The 21,586-nt window shown below is 39.5% G+C and overlaps 1 protein-coding gene across 3 annotated transcripts in view; it reads left to right on the plus strand.

The window, feature by feature from the left end:
- PLCL1 (phospholipase C like 1 (inactive)) overlaps positions 1 to 21,586 on the plus strand; it is a 325,277-nt gene that overhangs the window by 66,920 nt on the left and 236,771 nt on the right. The window lies entirely within an intron of this gene.

Below are 21,586 nucleotides of genomic sequence, written 5' to 3' on the forward strand. Positions count from 1 at the left end.
CACATTTTTTACTATCTGAAAAATGTCTATCCCAATTTTGAAAAGGAAGTCTTGTTTTGCAGCATGGGTAGCAGGCAGAACAAGGACTTTGGAGTGATCAAAGTTTGAACCCCAGTTACTCCCTCTGATGAGTGGGGCCCAAGGTTCCCCAGCTGTAAAATGAGAATAATAGGTATCTGTCTACCTTGCAGGATTGCTTGAAGATTATGAATAATTTTGTTAAATGCCTGGTATGTAGGTTTTATTCTTATGCTACTCTTCCTAAAAAAATGCTCACACATCTCTAGTAATTTCCTTTTTGCCTTCTCTGTTTGGCTTACAAGCCCTATCAGTCTGGCTCTCATCTACAGGCTAGTGATAAGTGATGAAGAAGGCAAAGGAGATCTCTGTTTTTGTGGAACTTATCTTTTAGTGGTGTAGGTAGATTAAATTAATTAAGAATCTTTCCAGTTGCGTTAAATTCCATGGGAAGACAAAATGGGATTTTATGACAGAGAGTGCTGGAGGTGGTTGACATTTGAGCTAAGATCTGAATGAAGAGAAGGGGCAGCCTTGCCAAGATCCACGGAAGAGTAGTACAGGCAGAGCGAATGGGAAGCACAAAGGACTGAGGCAGGAACAGAAATCAGTCCAGAGGGGTTGGAGCATGGCGAGTGAGGGAAAGAAACATGGGAGATGGAAGCAGAGAGAGAGTCACGGCCCAGATCATGTAACTTCCCAATATACACTCCAGTCCCCTTTCAGACAGTCCCCTCACTATCCTTTACCCTATCATGCCCCCTAGATGCCTTTGCTCATGCTGTTTTCCCTTTAACTGAAATATTTTCTCCTTTCTGTGTTTCCAAATTCTATCCATTCTTAAAAACCCAGTTAAAGTTTCATCTTCTCTCTCTTTAAATGAATGCAGCCCTTACTGGTCTCATTCTTCTCTGAGTTCCTGTTGCTCTTATGCCATATCCATAGTTTTGTGTGTTGGTCTCCCTCTGCCCCCTTCACCTTCCCCACCTGCTGGATTGTGATATCCTTGAGGGTAGGGGACTGGGTCTAATATTTCTTTTGTGTTCCTTTTTAAATGTCTGGTATAGTGTTGGGAACACACTGGACACATCATTTGCTATTCTAGATAGAAGCTTAGGACCTTGAGTTTATCCTATTATAAATCTTTAAAAACAATTTTGACTAAAAAAAGTCCAAATGTAGATTAAAAATGCTAATTAGCACATTAAAATAAATGAAATGTCAATAGAATCAAACCTTATATTTCAAATGATGTATTTTAATATTTTAAATATTTATTATAGATTAAGATGAACAAAATTGAATAGCTAGGCAGAAATTTGTAATAGCTTTTCTTAGATTAAACACTAAAAGTATCCTGAACATTTGCGTTGGCTGAAAATGTTCTGGGTAAATAGCAAGAACAAAGCTGCAGTTCTCATTGTTTTTTTAGAAGAGAATTATATTTCCTTGTACTTTCACATTGAATTAGTTTGTCATTTATTCTAGTGGACAAATAAACATAGAACTAGTTTACCTGAATGTTGACATAGCACATTCTGCCAGCACACACCCTTATCCCTGGGACCTTTCACTCTGCTCCAATGGATTTCCAGCTGTCAGCATCTGCCCCTCTGTGTCTGAGGGCTGCCCCTCAAAGGCCAATTTGTCATGGTCAGCCGGTCAGTTTCGGGGAATTCCCCCTTCTCCAGCAGGCTTCATCCAATAACTCCCTGTAGCTGGCATGCAAAATACCCCAGGTCTCTTGCCCTCAGATGAGATAATTCTGAGACTGTGTTTTACACTATTTCCCAAGGTTTCCCCAGGGAATTCAACTCTAGGCACCTACCCTGGCAGCTGATTTGAGAGCTAACCCTTTATTAGATGCCTTCCCTTCTTTGTCTCCCGTCCCCACTTCCTTACCATTGTTCCCTGCACTTCCCGAACAAACAACTTGCACTTAAATCCTTGTCTTGAGGTCTGCTTCTGGAGACCCCAAACTAAATCCCAACATTAGGCATGATTGTTATTACACTTCTGTGCACCTCCTAGATTAACCCCGTGAAGATCATGGTTTAGGAGTTCTCAAGTGTTTTACATGAAAAGCATTGTTTTTAAAGCTAAAGAAGGCCCTGCAGGATCAATAGTGCACGCTAATGAACTGGAAGAGTTATCTGGCATGGCCCAAGATACATTAGCACACACAGGAAATCTGGCCTTTGGAGGAAGCCCCTCACCTGACCTGGAGAGTAAGGCTCATGTTAGAGCGATGGACCTTCCTTACGCCATGTCAACATGGCTTTGGATTTGCTGCACAGCTAGCAGTCTAGGGAGGAGGATTTCTGCAATGACTTCTTTTACCCTTGCATTTCCTTCCTTGCCTGATTGATGTTGGCAGTGATCTCATCTTAGTGTTTATTCCTAAATCTTCCAGGGCACTATACACATAGATAGTGAATACTTGTTGACTAATGGGCTGCCGTGTGCTTAACACAGTGCTGTCAGGAACTATATAAAATTCTGTTACGTCAGTTACTATTAGCAGCTATGAGTCTCTTTTGGACCGTAAGGCCCGGTCTTTGTCGATATTACATTATAGAGCATTGCCAAACATTTTATTTTATCTTCAAGGAATCCTTGGCAAGATTAGCTTCTAATTATTTATTTTTGAAAGCTAGTGATGAAATAGTAGTGAAATAAATACTACTTCTGACCTTTTGTTTCAGCTCTCATTAGTTCTGTGCAACTCTCATTAGTCCCCCATAGCAATATGGGGACTTTCCTATACCAAGGAAATCTTCAGCTTTCCCCAGCAACAGTCTGGCTGATTGCTGCTGACAACCCCCGACTCTGCACCTTGCCTCTCTGGCTGCGATTTGCTGGGATCCTCAGGGCAGCAGTTAGGTGAAAACTGCCATTCTTTCTCCTCTACTCTGCTCAAGGGTTTCCGGTGTGGCTCACCATCCCCAACCTGACGTCCTTATCAGCAGTTCCTTAGAGATGTCGCTCTGATTCTTGCGGGGATCTCACAGAAATACTTGTAAAAATGTGAGATTTGGGGGCCAGCCGGGTGGCATAGCGGTTAAGTTTGCGTGCTCCGCTTCGGCGGCCTGGGGTTCGCAGGTTCGGATCCTGGGTGTGGACTGACGCACCGCTTGTCAAGCCATGCTGTGGCGGCATCCCACATAAAGTAGAGGAAGATGGGCATGGATGTTAGCCCAGGGCCAATCTTCCTCAGCAAAAAGAGGAGGATTGGTAATGAATGTTAGCTCAGGGCTAGGCTAGTCTTCCTCACAAAAGAAAAAAAAATGTGAGCAATGCTCTTTGCCATGAGTTGCCTTTCTCAATTTGGAGTCATACCTCTGTAACTGCTCTTAATCATTTTAGTGCCAACTGCATGAATGTATTGTGTACTTTAAACTTGACCATGCTGGATCCTATAGGTAAAATACCAGATGATAATTGAAAACAAGGGGCAAGGATTTTTATAATTAAAAAACCTACCTACCCCATTACCACTGCATTATTCATTAGTCTTAGCTATTATAACTTCTTCTGGAAGTTCTGTGAACCTTTTGTGTCCCGTCAAAACTGCATACTCTACATATGCTTATGAATATGGTTTCAAGCCAAACAAGTGTTCATATCCATATTTTTCTATTTAAATACATTCTTAGGCTTTTACTGGCAAGTGAGCTGATTACCGCAGCCTCTTTTTTTTAACCAGCTGTTGCTTATCTGGCAACCTCAACTTGGTGGAAGCTAGCCAAGAAGCAGGTAAGGCGCTGCATTTATCTTGTGAGATGACTGCGAGATAGCCCATGTCTGTGCAGTACCTGTTCTCATGCACTTTACTCACTGAAGAGCGCCTTGAAGACCTCCATGCAGAATCTGCTCTTTTTCATTTTACACTTGATTTTAACAGATTTGGTTCAGTTGTATGATTTTTCTGGTTAGTAGCAAACTAGAAGGGGGAAGGGAATATACTACTAGAGAAAAACACTAAGAAACTATATTAATACTTAAATTAGATTGTTAAACTTAGTGGAAGAGTGAGTTTTAGTCATATTTTAATTGAAAAACTGGTAACAGTTGTGTTAGAAGGCTTCAAACTGACCCTTTATTGAGTGCCTGTTAATGTGCCAAGCAATGCAAGCCCTCTTTACCGATGTCCTCTCTCGTCCTGACAGCCTGTCTTTAGATACACATTATTATTGCCATTTAAAAAATAAGAAAACAGCTAAGGCTCGTATGAGGGAAATGATTTGCTCAAAGCCAAGTAGTAAGTGACTGAGCCAGAATTACACAGCACTGTCTGATTTAAAACCCTCTGTTGTTTCCGTCATACCAAGTTGCTTCCATGTGGAACATTCCAGAATGCACTTGGTGGAATTATTATTTTAAGAGCAATACGCTCCTTAGAGGGACTTAATACTAACCTCCTCTGACTCTCCTGAATTTACATCTTGTCTTTTTTGCCCGTGAATGGATATATAGAAATCTTGATTATTTTGGTTTATATTGTATAAATAACTTTCCCACTGTGTGTAGATTTGGTTTGTGACTCTAATAATACTGTTTCTGGCCTCAGGCCTGATGCCCTTTGACTCGCACAGTTATATACTTGCTCTTTGAGTGTTTGTGGTGAGCGATTGTGTGAAGGAAAGAGCAGCCAGAAAAGCATCGAAGGAACCCTTTGCAAGATAATTGTGGCAGCTGCCATTGGTGGTAGGGTGATTAAAAAGAACAGATAGTTGTGTACAAGTGATTTCTTTGCTGAGCTGTCACTGACACAGAGAGCAAAATAACGGGCACAGATGTGACTGATAGAAGTTTGATGTTATCCTAGTGTTTGGTTTCAATTTCTCCCCAGCCCTTAATACTTGTGGTTTTTATGTGTCATGTGAAAACAGAGGCAGCAACCCGAGGAGAAGGTCTGCCACAATAGCAAGTTTCATGGTGAAACTTCTTACATAATTCAGGGATCACAGGAAAGAGAACCATGTTGTCTTCTAGCTTCTTACCTGATTGAGTAAAATGGTTTGAGCGTACATTTTTTTCGTAGATGTTATTTATCAGAAATCATAAATGGTAGAAACCAAACTTTGTCACACATGAAGGGTAATAAAATTCCAGGGTGGCACGGAGGCCACGCAGCACCATGGAGTTTTTGTTTGTTTCTCTCTGGAGTTAACTGGTTTTAGTACTTCTGCTGAACTTTAGCTAAAATGAGTTAAAAAAAAAAAACTAATTGGAGTTGGTTTATGCCAGGAATAGAATCAGTAAAGCATGAAGAATTTGGAATAAATTCTAAGGGGATGTCTTCCTGTCTCTAGGGCGTTTGATCTGTTGTGAATTCTGATCTGATCACTTACTAGCGTCCATCTGCGGATTGCAGCGGGGTCCCGTGCAAGGAGCACTCAAGCACAGGCAGGCTCCAATCCCTATCTAGGCTTACATCTTGGTGAGCCAGATTGACCTTGTGTTTTGATTTTAGCATAAAATGTGGACTAGAGGCCTAAGTTATCTATCCTGTATTTCCTTTTTCTAGAGGTAGAGCCCCACCCTAGACCTGTTGAATCAGAATCTCTTGGTGTGGGGTCTAGAAATGTCCATTTTGAATATAATCCGCAGGTGAGTCTCATGAGTGTTTAGGAACCGCTGCATAGGCCTCCTAGGTATGACAGCACCTCCCAAATATGTGGCACTTCTAAGCCTCAGATGGTGTTACTGTGTTTGTTGAGAGGGAAGGATGAGAGAAAGTGTCATCCTTAAATAGGGGAGAACTTTGAACCTCTTTATTCTACTTCAAAACCTCCAAGCCCAACTGCCTTGGCCTAATTGTATTTCTTTAAAATCCGTATTTTCCTTGAGCTCTGACAGAGCTCCTTCTCCTCAGGCATGGAATTGAGGTGGAGTGGATGGCAGTGACACTCTTCCTAGAGCAGAGATTCTTAAACAATATTACAAAAAAAAAAGAAGACCAGGCTACCCCTATCCCGACCTCCCCTTTCTGATTCCCTGTCTTTGGTGACTGTAATTCAGATGCTCACCCCTGGGTAAGAGCATATCTTAGTCTGTTTGGGCTGCTATAACAAAGTACCGTAGACTAGGTGGTTGTAAACAACAGAAGTTTATTTCTCTGAGTTCTGGAGGCTGGGAAGTCTAAGATCAAGGTGCCAGCGGATTCTGGGTCTTTGAGAGCCCTTTTCCTAGTTTCCTGATGGCCTTCTTCTTGCTCTCCCTTCACATGGTGGAAAGAGAGGAAGAGAGCTCTCTGGCTCCCTTTTATAAGGGCACTATCCCATTCATGAGGGCTCCACCTTTGTGATCTCATATAATCCTAATTACCTCCCAAGGTCCCCTCTCCTAATACCATCATATCGGTGGGTAGGGTTTCTACCTAGGAATTTTGGGGGGACACAAACATTCAGTCCATAACAGAGCTGTTTTTCTAGATTAGAGTATGTGACCAAGAGTGAACATTTTGTATTTGTGTAAAATTCCATGTTTAGGCTGATGTTAGAGTTGGGGACACTTTCGTGGACTTACCACCAAACAAAGGGGCTTGACACCCTCAAGTAGAAATGAGGAGACACATTCAGATTTCTAGTCCCTAATTTAGACTTCTTCTCCTGGAGAGTTAGCCGAGGAGTGTGAAGGGCCTGTAGAGCTGCAAACTCACTGGCTCGATCCCACATAGATCCTTGCTGAGCTGGCAAGCAGTCCCTGGTCTTCTCCACATCCGTTGCTTCACTGTCCCTTGGACCCATTCTCAGAATGAGGGTCATAAGAGGGAGGCAGCGTGGCCTCCTGAGGCCGGAGGGAATAGGATAGGGCAGAGGTTCTCAGGTGTTCTTGGGCACCAGAATCACCTGGGGTGCTTGGTAAAATGCAGATTCACAGACACCAGCCTGAATCTACCAAGGGTAGTGTGTTAGTTTCCTAGGGCTGCCGTAACATGTTACCACAAACTTGGTGGCTTAAAACAGAAATTTATTCTCTCAAAGTTTTGGAGGCTGAAATCAAGGTATCAGCAGGAGGCTCTGAAGGAGAATCCATTCTATGCCTCTCTCTTAGCTTCTGGTGGCTGCTGGCAAATCCTTGGTGTAACTTGGCTTGTAGACGCGTCACTCTAATCTCTGCCTCTATCTTCCCATCCCCTTCTCCTCTGTTTGTCTTCTGCCCTTCTGTTCTAAGGATACCAATCATTGGATTTATCACTCATCCTAATCCAGGATGATTTCATCTTGAGGTCCTTAATTACACCTGCAAAGAGCCTTTTCCCAAATAAGGTCTCACTCACAGATTCTGAGGGGGCATATCTTCTGGGGGTCATAATTCAACCCACTATGGATGTCTAGGGCTCTGCTTTTAAACAAATTCCCCCAGTGATTCTGAAACAGATGGTCTTAGGACTGCACTTTGAGAAATACTGAGATGGGCGTGTCAGTCTCTGGGGCTGCCCAGGATGGATTCTTTTGCACTATAAACACTTGAAAAAGCAAATCATTGTTAGAATTTTCTGTAATAGCACTGTGTTAAATGCTTTAATATACATGATCTTGTTTAATAGTCACAATACTCTGAGAAAGAGAGATTATGGTCTCATCTTGAAAGGTTAAGGAACTGCCAGTGTCATGTAGTAAGTGGCAATGGGGATTTCAACCCAGGTCTTTGTGATAACCAAGCCAGAACACTGAACCACTTTGTTATGCAATCTCCAAACACTTCATGCATCTCAGGCTTGACCTCCCCAGGAAGACTTCTTTGAACTCTCCTTCTGCCCGCCACCCCAAACAATACAAAACAAAAACAACAAAATCTACAGCCTAAGTTAAGTTAGGTGGTCTCCTTAGTAGCCCCCTCCTTTACTGCTCTGCCTAAGTCTCTGGTTGGTCTGGTTGTAACCATTCAGCTCATAAAACAACTGGACTGCAATGCAGATGTGTGTGACGAGGAAATCTGTGCTTTCCCTTCCATACCACATCACCCACTACCCCACAGAGGCCCTGAGAAGCTCTTCAGCCGGTCAACCCTGTGAACTTTCTAAGCAGGTGGCCTCCAGTGGGTGAGAGCTGGGACAGGTAACTCCTTGACTTCTAGTTTGCTCAGCTGGGCTCTAGCTTTATTGCTGTTTATTCCAGTGTGGATTAAAAACATTTTGTGAGCAACTCTTTGACTAATATTTACAATGCAGGCAGACATAAAATAAAACAATGTCAGTTGACCTGAAATAGTTTGTTAGGTTTTTTTCCCTGGCCTAATCCAAGAGCTTTCTGCTTAGTTCATCAGGCCCTTCGGTGACCTTAATTTAGTTTTAGGTAGCAAAGTTCTTGCTCCATGCACGTAGAGGAATTTCTTTGAGTTAAAAACAGCAAAATCAGCACAATACCAATCACCTTTCTAATTAATCCTTTATACTAAGTCTGGAAGGCATTTAGTGTCTTGAATCTCTTTGCCTGCCTGCTTTGTCCCTCCCTCCCCATTTATATTCTCTCTCTCTCTGTTTTACCTCTTTAAACTGTTGATAGACATCAATGCCAACCATAAGTTGATACTGAACATGTGATTGGCACCCCTTGCTGGAAGGCATTGTACCCTAATGGTTAAGGGCTGAGCTGCAGATCCAGGTTTGTATTCCAGCTCTACCATTTACTAGCTTGTGACCTTCGGCAAGTTATTCAACTTCTCTAAGATTCAGTTTTCCCATCTGTAAAATGGGGACGATGAAGAGGAGGAGGAGGAGGAGGAGGAGGAGGAGGAGGAGGATATCTACTTCATGGGATGATTGAGAAGATTAGATGAGATAATGCTTATAAAGTGCTTGGCATATAAGTTCTCAGTAAGTGTTAGGTACTTTTGTGATTACTGTTATTATAATAATAATTATTTTATTATTGTTTCTATTGTTATCTAAACTCTGCTTTCTCTATTCTATTTTGTTTAAAATGCATATAAGATAGACTTGAAAAAAAAGATTTGTCATCATAGAAAAGAAGCCAGCGACTACAGGATGATAGGCTGAAATACGGTTATTTGGAACATGGATTAGGCTCTTCATAGGAGTTAGCACCATTCTAATGTGTCTCCCATGCATGATCTTGTTTAATCATCATGGCATGTTAAGAACTATTACTACTATCCCACTTTCCTGATGAGAAAACTGAAGCACAGAGAGATTGAGTAACTTGTTCAAAATTTCTACCAGGTGCCATGTTAGAGTCACTGCACTGGCTTCAGTATTCCAGGATAATGAAGGGAGTATTTCCAAATTACTTATTTTTACTATAAAATTATTCAACATGAAGTTTATGTTTATTCAATAAAAATTGTCCACTACAAAATTATTCAAAAAACTTTTCTATTGATATGCATATCACAAATACATGTCCTTTGGGGTAGGAGTAAAGCCTCAGTATCTGAACCTCTAGGTAGGAGCCTGCAGGCATGGAGTGCTTTGTTTCTCTCTGGTGGCTGCCTAGGCCACAGAACCAGCACGAGGTCCGGTGCCTGTGGCTGGTGGAGGAACAGCATGGACTCTGCAGTGAGATGGTACCATCAAGCTGTGATGGTTAGGTTCCTAAACTCTGTGGTAGAGAACTCCCTCTCTTGGAGAGGCTCTTCTGTGCTGTGGCTGCTCACAACCAGGCTATAACTGGCCTCTGCTAAGTAGCAAGCAAGTAGCTTTGCTACCCCCAACCATCTGCCTGTGAGTTTTACGCATATGCAAATGATGGAACCCTTATTTGTGGCTGTCCCTGGGACTTATGAGTCACGACTCATGCATCCATATGGTCTACAGTGTCACACAGCCAGGGGTGGCTGGGTGGGTGGGGGGCAGATAGAGCATTCAGATTCAGGCAGTTCTGCCTTCCTTACCTCTGTGCCTTCCCACTGTATCGGAGCACCTTCCTTGAATAGGAAAATCTTTAAAAATCACACAATGAATAAAAGACCTGAAATCAGTGTCTCAATCTTTGCCAGATTCTTGGCACAACACCATCAGGGCTTAAATTGTGATGCAGAACATTCTGGACAAGACTTTACTAGACTGAAAAACATAAAAACAAACCTTTGAAGTTTAATGGCTTAGCATTTCTAGTTGTTTACTTATTTGTTTGTTTCTTGTTGATCTCCCAGTATAGTTCATTTCGTCTTCACACTTGTTAGCTGATAACATTTTCTTCTTAGAGGGAACAATTTTTGTTTTTGCTCTTGTTGATGTGAGTAACACGATACTATCGATAGTATCTAGAATGGCTCTTTAACCAAAATGTAAGCATAATTTCAAAGCCAGCTTATGAAATTTTACTTATAAATATTTTTGCCCCTTTCAAAGATAAAATAAATGGATAAACCATTTATTTGCTGGTTTATCCAAACACACTTTATTCAATGAGGAAGGGAAACTAGATTATTTTTGAATATTGCAATTTGAAGGCTGATGAAATTATTTTCATTAAAGAAAAAAGTAACTTTTATAATTATGATAGTTATAGTTTAGGAACTTTAGAATGTGTAAATAAGCAAAAAGAAAAGAAAATAGTAATCTCTCCACTCAGAGATAACCATTGTTAAATGGTTATAATGAAATGATTTTTTAAAATTACCATTTATTACAGGAAAATATATTAACAGAAAATGAAATGATCTGTTCTGACTAACATTGATAGATTTTTCAAAAGAGACCTGAGTCCTGCAAACCATTGAAAAAAGTAAGAAAAACCTCATCTGAAATTTTAAAAGGCAAAAAAAGCAAATTAAATGTTTCTTACATAAATGTTTTATATTTAGATTAAGTTTAGGATTCCATAGTTATATTTTTGTGTTAGGTAGCATAATTTTGTGTTGGGATACAATTTGCGTATGATACACTGAGGTTTCTAATACATTGATTGTGTGTAGTCTATTTGTGCCTGTTTTCTAGGGTTTGGAGCATAATTTTATTAATTTAAATTTGTAATAGTCAAAACAATCAAAATGTTCTTTAACAGTAGAATAGATAATAATGATTTACATCATTATGTGGAATACTATGCAGCAGTGAAAATAAGTGAACTACAGCCATGCACAACAACATGGATAAATCTCACAAACATGTTGTCTGAAAGAAGCCAGACACAAAATAATACGTGTACTGTGTGATTGTATTTATATAAAGCTCAAACATAGGTATAACTAAACCATGGTTGGGATAATCAGGATAGTTAGGAAGTCAAATATTGTTGGGAAGTCAGGATACTTGTTACTTTTGGGAGGCAGAAGAGGTTAGTGATTGGGAAGGGCAGAGGGAACATAAAAATGATCTGTTTGTTGACTTGGGTGGTGGTTACTACATAGGTGTTATTCACTTTAAAAATAATTCATTGAGCTTCATTTACATTTTGTATATTGTGCTATATGTATGATATATTTCAATATAAAAATGTATGCAGTTATTAAAGAAGTCCTATTTATTTGATATTTACTCTTTGCTGGCCACATAAGATTCAATCTTCATATCATTTCCTCAGGGAAATATGATCTGCTTTACTGTCATTCATTCATGGTTTCCAAGAATGCATTGGGCTTAAAAAAAAAAAAAGGTAGAACTGTTACCATTTGTTTTTTCTCTGTTGTGATAAAATTTCCAAGTCATTTAAATATTTTCTAGATGGTTGAGAAATTTTATTAGTTCTTGTGCACAGAGGATGTGTGAGACAGGCTGGTATTGCTGTCTCCATTGTTCAGATAAGGAAAATAGACACAGGAGAGTAAATGTTTGGCTGAGCCTGGAATTGGAATGCAGTTCTTTTGACATTCCTTTGTGCTGTCTGATTATAGAGCTCTGCTACAGTCGTAGATATCTTAGAATTTCAAAAAATCTTGGACTTAGGGGAAAAAAGATGTCCATGAGCATGAACAGGCACTAACTATAAAAATATTTTTGTAGATTAAATTCATATTTGTCTCTAAGAACTGTGGATAAGCACATTGCAGGAGGGGGAGGGTATTCATTGATTCAACAAGCATTTCTGAGCACAGGGTACTGTGTCTGCCTCTGGGGGAAACGGACCAAGGAGGACGACTATAACACAATGTAATATGTGAAATGATGGAGGTTTGAAGAGGACTTTGTGGGGCAGAGGAGGGGGCAGTAACCAGCTTCATAAGAAAGGAATATCTGGGAGGTCTTCTGAAGAAGGGAATAACTGAATGTAATCTTGAATATATAAGGTTGTATGTAAAACTAGATAGGTCAGTTACATTTCCTACATTATTCCCTTGTGATATTTCCACCTCCCAATTTTAGGAAACTTTAGATTCTCAGAGAGCATATATCTTTCTGAATTTGAAACACTAGATTGAATTTCCAGAGATGGCAGCTGGATGGTAAGCTCCTTGAAGACAGGGTATCTTATTAATACTTCATTTTTTCTACAGGATACAGCAGCATAGTATCCTGTTCAGTAAGACCATTCTCGAGCTGGTTTTGGAAGGGGCTTTTCTTTTCATAAAGACTTAATTTTTTTTTTTTTTGTGAGGAAGATTGGTCCTGAGCTAACATCTGCCAATCCTCCTCTTTTTTTTTTTTTTTTTTGCTGAGGAATATTGGCCCTGGGCTAACATCCATGCCCATCTTCCTCCACTTTATATGGGATGCCGCCACAGCGTGGCTTGACAAGCTGTGCGTCAGTGTGCCCCCGGGGTCCGAACCGGTGAACCCCGGGCTGCCGCAGCAGAGAGCGTGCACTTAACCACTTGCGCCACCGGGCCGGCCCTGTAAAGACTTAATTTTTTAGAGTAGTTTTAGGTTTGTAGCACAATTGAGAGGAAGATACAGAGATTTCCCCTTTACCCCTTGCCCCTACACCTGCTTGCCTCTCCCATTATGAAAATCTCCCACCAGAGTAGTACATTTGTTACAATTAATGAATCTGCATTGACACATCATAATCACCCAAAGTCCATAGTTTACATTAGGGTTCACTCTTGGTGTCGTACAGTCTATGAGTTTTGACAAATGTATAATGACATGGATCCATCATTATAGTATAATACAGAGTATTTTCATTGCCCTAAACATCCTCTGTGCTCTGTGGAAGGGGTTATTTTTGGTAGGAGTAATTTCTTCAGTTTTATACCACATTTGCCTTATTTGTCAGCAAATATAAAGTGCTGAGCTGTTGGGTTCAAGGTTGTTCAGATGTTTTATTTCAGCCAAATTCTACCACCATCAAATCATGCATATCAAACTCCAATAGCAAATAAATTCAGTTGAGCTGCATTGAGCCTGTTGATGGTAATAATTTTTAAAAATAGGCTATGCTATGGATTTCATTTATAGGCATTTAAATGAGCTTAAAGCTCCCAAGAAGCAAAATCTCATGTATATTGCATACTGCCAAAACAGTCGACCTCCCAAGGTTGACATTTTTGTTTTTCAGATCTGATGTCTGCATCAACTTATTCTTTTCATTAGGTTCAATACATGACCTCTTGTTTGTAAACAGAGGTCAGACCTAACCAAATTTCAGCAATGAGATTCAGTTATAGAAGGAGAATACGATAGTATCAAAACCTTGATCCAGAAGTATTATTTTGCATTTCCCGACTGACATATCTTAGCATCTCTAATGACATTCAGTAAGGTGGCTCACTAAAATATTTTATAATCACTGCTAGAGAAGTTAGGTAATAAATAGGTAATTCCTTGAATCTTGCCTCTTTTTTATAGTAGGAGTGCCTTGAAAATTCAAGCGGGAGACAGCAATGATAAAGCAAAGGACACTTGAGGGCTCTGTATTCATTCATGGATTTTGATAGTTGATTATACCATTTTTTAAAAAAATAGTAAAATGGAAAATATTGGCCCATCTCACTTGGTAGCTGAGGGAAATGTCTTTTGAAAGTGATGCTTTCATACTCTGCCCCCTTTCCACATCACCTAAGTATTTGTAACAACCTAATAATGGAAAGGAAAAACCACTGAAGGTCCGTAAATTTAAAAAGCACACGTTTTAGCAAGTGAATGGTAACCTATTCTTAGCCAATACAATAGCCTAATTTATCTGCTCAGGCCTGACTGGTTTAAAAATGATTGTAATTCTCAAACATGAAAGATTATTTGAATATATATAAACAAGAAAGTAAATGCATGCAAGTGTGCTGCCTTAATTTCTTAGAGCATATCCTGAAATAAATGTTTTTAGAAGGTTAGCATAAATGAAACAAAAATGAAATTATAGTACTTTCGCAGTAGAGTTCTTAAATAAGAGCCCTTGGATGGATTTCTTCAGAGAGTCCTTGAACCTCTTAAAATCATGTGCAAAATGTGGTAAATCAAAGCATTTTTTTCGGGGTCAGGGTGGTCCTCCACTTTTATCAGGTTCTTAAAAGAGTTAAGAACCATTGATTAAACCAATGTGATCACCAGAGTGTGTTTATTAGAGATAGCAGGTAAATAGTTGGAAAATATAACAAGCCTGTAAAATGCGTCCATGTATATGGTAACAAAGATGAAAGGCACTTAGATTTCTGGGAATGCAATAAAATGCTATGTTATTGCAATGTTTGCATAGATTAGTCTTTTGCTTGAGATGCAAAACTTTTCTTTTCCTCTGTGCCATGTTGCTTTACTCTGTAAATAATGAGAAATAACATTCTCCACTCTCAGAGCTGTGTATGAATCAGGAGTTTGGACTTTTTCTGTTTATTCTTCTCCTGTTACCGTGCTTTGCTTGTACCACATCACAGACTGAATGATGAATAAAGCAAGTGGACCTGGTGGCAGCAAGCATTTGACTTATCCCTGAGAATGAGCTTATTGGATTTTGAATGGGTTACTTCATACCCCTGAGAACAATTTGCAGCTAAGTACATTTTGTTTTTTGTTAAGCCAAAGACAACTGTAATTAAGGTCAGCCTATCTTTTGGCATATAAATGTGTTTTAATGGATTTCCATTTTCTTGGGTACACGCAAGCATGATATCCCTTAACTCAGTGATGGAAGTGCTTCAGAAATGATTTGTAATCCTGGATCTGTAAAAAAAAAAATGTGTGTGTATGTGTATGTGTGCATAAAATTTGTTGAAAAAAGTATGGTAGGAAATAGTGTCTCCCTTAGGATCAAACCGAAGTCTCCAAAACATTTTTAATGTTCCTTTGACTAGACTCCCACAGTGGCCTCCAAGACTGTGCATTACCAAGTTGGTGGAGGGGGAGTCAAGGAAATATTTTACTGCTTTCTTTCTCCATAGTTTCTCTGAGATCTCAAACTGGCAGCCAGCTGGCTGAATCTGCCCACAGACATGTTTTATTTGGCCCGTGCAGTGCTTTTAAAAATTTGCTATATTTAATAGGAAGATTTCACATACTAATCTGCATTTCTGGCTTGTCTTGAGAAATCAGAAGATAGGGGAACAATTGGCTGGAGCTCAGGGGCAGCTTTCCCCCTCCTGGGCTGCAGCCCCACTCTGCAGCTCATTCAAGTGCCCCCACTCTCGAGGAACTTATATAGTTATTTACCTGCTGGAACACTGGAGGCCTCTGAGTTTCAGACTGGTTTAAGGCTGCTTTGAGACTACCTTAGTTTTCTGATTAATAACCGGGTTTTGTATAACAGCGATCTTCTTGATCGCTTCTTGATCTTATTATTTATTGTTACATTGACATCTGGCCATCAAATTTAATAATTTTCAGGTTCAAAGGATTTAGAATTCGTAATTTGGGTCCAGGATGGACAAGGAGTGCAGATAAAGAGGACATAAATGCCTAAAATGCTTATCTTTCCTAACAAACATCCAATTTCTGTTGTTTTCTACCCAAACTGGTCTGAAGCTGTAATTTTATTGGTGCTATAACTAAATCATGCTTGCTGATTTTGGAATTTGATCATGAAAAACTTTTTTTTGTTTTTGCATTAAGAGAAACAGTTGATTCATTTAAAAGGCCTCGAAACATATAGACTCCTAGGACATTATAATTTCTTTATGCTTTGAAGTACAATGGACAAAGTCCTGAGGAAAATTTAATAGATTTTGCGTTGTCTCTTTTATTCATGAGGTTGCAAATTTCTAATTTCTAAACTTTCAATTATTTTGGTCAGGATAGAGGGGTAGGCAAATTCCGGCATCCCTCCTTTCCAGTTCTTCCAAATAACCCTTTCTGGTGAAGACAGAGAAATCTTGCCAAAACTTATATTCAACTTGTTGGAGGGCTAGACTTTATCTTGTTATCTAAGGTCTATGCAAACTATTTTTAATCCCAGTAAATTATGCAGTTTAGTTATGATAGAGGTACTGAGACATGAGGTGTTTATAGTAATGTCATGAATGTGAAGGTAATTAGTAATTAACTTTTAAAAGAAAGAAGTGAAGACTTTCCAAGTGTGGTAACTTGAAGCTATAATATTTCCTTCAAAACTATTTAGTTTTCATATACTGCTGGACTAGCAGTGCAGTAGAAGCATAACAGCATAAAAGCTCAGGGAATTTGAATATGGGAATGGGTAAATATTTTATAGTGAGAGAGAATTATTATCCAACTTTAGGAATAAAAGTTCCACAAAATTATGAATGTCCAAATCAATAACATTTTTCATATCTATAAATCATTTTGCGCAATGCTTATTTATGAATAGAGAAGTGAGCTAACAATTATGAAATTAGGTGACTTGCGTTTTTACTTCTTTGTGTTTTTCTTTTCTCATAGAGGCAGCCAAGGGACTCTGAGTCAACCACTTTAGCTTGCTAATTTTCCCCCAACAGTGAAATTTTTGGAAATACGTTTGAATGTTCTGAGTATAGATTATATTATTTTTGTAATTTTTTTTCAGACTGACCAGAGGAGACGTCTATTTTTATGTGCAAAGTAAAAACAGGGTACCTTAAGAGAGTTGAATTTGGGTGCTGGCCCCGTGGCTTAGCGGTTAAGTGCGCACGTTCGACTACCGGCGGCCCGGGTTCGGATCCCGGGCGCGCACCGACGCACCGCTTGTCCGGCCATGCTGAGGCAGCATCCCGCATACAGCAACTAGAAGGATGTGCAACTATGACATACAACTATCTACTGGGGCTTTGGAGAGAAAAAGGGAAAAAAAAAAAAAAAGGAGGAGGATTGGCAGTAGATGTTAGCTCAGGGCCGGTCTTCCTCAGCAAAAAGAGGAGGATTGGCATGGATGTTAGCTCACGGCTGATCTTCCTCGCAAAAAAAAAAAGTGGAAAAGAAGTAAAAAAACAAATTCAACTCTCTTTTTTTTTTTTTTTTGTGAAGAAGATCAGCCGTGAGCTAACATCCATGCCAATCCTCCTCTTTTTGCTGAGGAAGACCGGCCCTGAGCTAACATCTACTGCCAATCCTCCTCCTTTTTTTTTTTTTTCCCTTTTTCTCTCCAAAGCCCCAGTAGATAGTTGTATGTCATAGTTGCACATCCTTCTAGTTGCTGTATGCGGGATGCTGCCTCAGCATGGCCGGACAAGCGGTGCGTCGGTGCGCGCCCGGGATCCGAACCCGGGCCGCCGGTAGTCGAACGTGCGCACTTAACCGCTAAGCCACGGGGCTGGCCCCATTTTTCCACTTTTTAAAGTCATATTATTTCTAGTATACAATGGAAAACACAAGAAAAAACTTGAATTCCTTTCCTAGTCTATTAGGGGGAAGGCAGTCTATTCCAAAAGAACTAGAGGTGAGAATATGCCCGATTAAGACTTTGTCTAGCATGTCTAGGGTTTCGGATGGAAAACATTTATATATAAAAGGAAAATGCAACATTTGTAGTCTATGCAATTTGGTCTTGCCTTGTTCCTTCACTTATGAAATGTTAAGTACATTTTTACTCTGTGCTAGTTTGTCCATGGGCTTTGTCCTCAAAGAGCTTAAATCTCCTTGAAAGTCATTCGTATAGCTCCCTTACGGGAACATCACCTGGGAAAATGTTCAAAATATAGGTGTCACAGTCAAAAGGACACATTTACCAATGCCTGACCATTTTTGTCTCCTTATAGGCAGTTGCTTTCACCTTATTAGAGCCTGATGATTGACTGGTTAGAATAGAACCGTACCTGGTTTATTTATTTCTGCTGGCTTACTTCTTTAAAATTAGGCACAAGTGAAAATGACTAAATGTGCAGAAGTGTAGTTTTTAAAGGTAAGTCGATCTGAATCTAGAGCTATACCAAATTTAGAATTTAGGGAAAAGGTTGCTGGAGTACGCTGTGGTTCTCCATCAGAATTATTAGATTAATAATCCTCTGCCAGCCTGGGAGCTCCTGAGGGCAAGGGCTGTGCTCAGGTCTGCAGTCACTCCAGCTCCGACCACATGTGTTGGCATATAGTAAATGCTCAGTGTACCCTGTCTGACTGACAGGTGATTGGGAATTAGCCTCAAGGGTTCCTGTTGCTTGTGTGTGTGTGTCTCAGCACCCTGAGGAAGCCATGTGACTTTAGGAGAGGCAGAGGTGAGCTCAACAATCATGTAAACAAACATAACATTCTTGCCTTACTGATCAGACGTTCTCTCTTTAATAAGGCGGACAGCCCCTCTTAGTGCAGAGCTCAATTTGTGAAATAGTCCATGATTTTAAGCCCTAGGTGGTGTCTCTTTTGTCTGAATTCTTATGCATCTAGTTTGGACTAGCTTTGTGGCTTTTGCCACCTACCACTCTGCATTGCAGCGGTCTGATTAGAAGAGAGAGCTGTGTGTGTGTGTGTGTGTGTGTGTGTGTGTGTGTGTGAGACAGAGACCTAGTTTTCAGTATCACTTTTGCCACCAACTGTGTGACCTTGGTAAAACACTTAACCTCTAGGCCTCAGAGTCACTCCTTTCTGGGTGTTGTCTTGACTTTAAAATGCCAGGGTTGGGGTACATAACTGCTATCTCTCCTTTAAATTCCAAGTGGCTATTTGAGTGCTTGTATTAGCATTTCTGTTAGTCTGTATGTTCCTGGAGGTCAGAGGCTATCTTACACATTTTTTATGTTTTTCTTTAAACTTTTTATTATAGAGAATTTTGAATGTACACAAAAGCAGACAGATCAGCTTAATGAATCCCCTAGGATTCATCACTCAGCTCCAACAGTCAGTCCATCAACTCATGGCCAATTCTGCCCCATCACAGTCCATTCTCTTACCCTCCTTTATTTGGAAGCAAATCTTAGATATATGTCATTTAATCTGTAAATATTTCATACTTATACATTTTTTTTGCCTCTCAGGCACCTAACACAGAACCTTGTACCCATTAGATAATGAGAAGATAAACTTTGAATAAATGAATGAGAGTGAGCTGAGAATGGATAAGAGGTTAGGCACCCAACCCACACCCAAAATTATGCATATTTTAAACACTTAATAAAATTTGCTAACCTTTAATTTCTCAGAGTAGAAGAGAAGGATAAGCCAAGGCTTCCAGTTGTTGGGAATCCTTATATGGTTGTACTATTAAAGGGCTTCCTTATCTATTACACATAATCACCCCATCACTAGGGAGCCCCAGCATGCTCCAAGAAGTTGAGGTGCAAAGATCAGCAAAAAGCCATCCAACTTTATGGGTACATCTTGAGGAACCATCTTAGTGGTAGTAGATATACAACCTAAAGGCCAAACTGTGATTATCTAATTCACTGGGAACTTGAAAATTCATAGGAAGGACTTGATCCTGCTACTTGTCTCCGTTTTCCATTTTCTAGTACCTGTGTCCTAAGCTCTCTCTATCTCCTTTACAACAGCCTCTTTACCCCTTTCTGTTCTTTTCATTATTTTCCTAACAATGCTTAAGTACTCATGGGAGTTTTGCTCAGAGAATTGAATTAGGCATAATACATTTTAGCCAAAGTATATGTGCTTGCTTTGGATGTATTACTCCCAAATGTATAGGCAATGTAGTTTGTATAACATCATGAATAAAACAAAAACAAGAATAAAAAACTCAAAGTGAAAAATCCCGCTTAGTATGCACTGAAAGACATGGATGAGAACATTCATAGCAGCATTATTTGTCATACCTAAAACTGCAAATAATTCAAATGTCCATTAACAGAATGAATAAATGGAATATTATGCAGTAATTAAAAAGAATAAACTATGGTTTTCTGGAACAATATGGATGATTTTTACATACATAATGTTAAGTGAAAATATATATATATATATATATATATATATATATATATATATATCGTGTTGTTCCATTTATATTAGGTTCAAAACTAGGCAACATGAATCTGTGGAATCAGAAGTCAGGATAGTGGTTAACTTTGTGGGGGTGATGACTGGAGGGGCATGAGGGAGAGTTCTAGGTGTTGGAAATATTCTGTAACCTGATCTGGGTGGTGGCCACACAGGTGTGCACACTTTGTAACATTTCATCAAGATGTCCACTTAAGGTCTGTATACTTCACAGTGTGTATATTATACTTGAAGGAAAAAGAAAAAGAAAAAACCTTCCCTTTTGACTACTTAGAAACACCTAAAGTTTAAGCTAGTTGTCCACTTGACCTTATAAGAAACAAGGCTTGCCTCACTAATCTAATTTTCTCTCTTTTATAGGACAGAACTGGTAGATTGAGGATGGAGTGATAGATGCAAAATGTTGTTATTGTACAAAACATTTGTTTCTCTGCTTCATGAGATAATCATCAATAAACTGTGAAACTGTGGTCAAGATGAACTGCCATTCACATCTGTTGGTACAGGGAGGTCTGGAGAACTTATCATTACTATCCTATGAGGGCGTAATTAATGGGTCTTGTGAGGGAAGGTCCTGGCTCAGTGTTGGCGTGCATAGTATTAGAATCCCGAATTACCTTAGTATGGCAAGAGGAATTCAGAGTGAAGTTCAGCATATATTTAACTACAAGAAAGTGAATAAATATAAGTAGCATTTTAATAGCATAAATATAAAGTAGCATTTTAATACCACAGAAAAAAACCTAGGGCTGAATGGATCAGGTGAATATAGTTAAAAATGTATTGCCTTTAAAAAAGGGTAAAGCAAGCATGATACAATACTGACATCATGTAAATAGTAACATCTTTATATAGGAATGATTCTTCCTTCTATCAGATGGAGTAGGGCTATTTTGGTGTACCATGTGCAGAACTGGTCCTAGTCATGATTGTGTTACTGGAGACATTTGACTCTGGTGCCTTCCTTCTCTTCTTCTTTTTCAGTACAGGATGATATAGTGTAAAAACATGAACTTTGAAGTCAGACTGCCTTTGTTTTAAATCTTGCCTCTATCTCAAGCTGTCTGACTATGGGCAAATAACTTCTCTGACGCTCAGTTTTCTCATACTTAAAATGGGGACTCTACCTAACTGAGATATTTAATAGGCATATCATATATATCTTTACATCTCTGTATCAGTTATGATTTTGTTTGGCTGCATGAATCAGAAATTCAAAATAACTATAAACACACAAGAATTTATTCCACTTAAAAGAAGCCCAGAGATAGGCAGTCCTGCACTGGTATGTCTGCTCCCCGAAGTCGCCAGCAATTTAGGCTCTATTTAAACTCTTTAATCTGTCATACTTAGCATGTGAGTTACATTCTGAACGTTACTTCATGACTCACATGGCTGCTGGAGCTCCAGCCATCTTCC

Source organism: Diceros bicornis, chromosome 10 (genome assembly GCF_020826845.1).
Source record: "Diceros bicornis minor isolate mBicDic1 chromosome 10, mDicBic1.mat.cur, whole genome shotgun sequence".
Classification (NCBI taxonomy): Eukaryota; Metazoa; Chordata; class Mammalia; order Perissodactyla; family Rhinocerotidae; genus Diceros; species Diceros bicornis.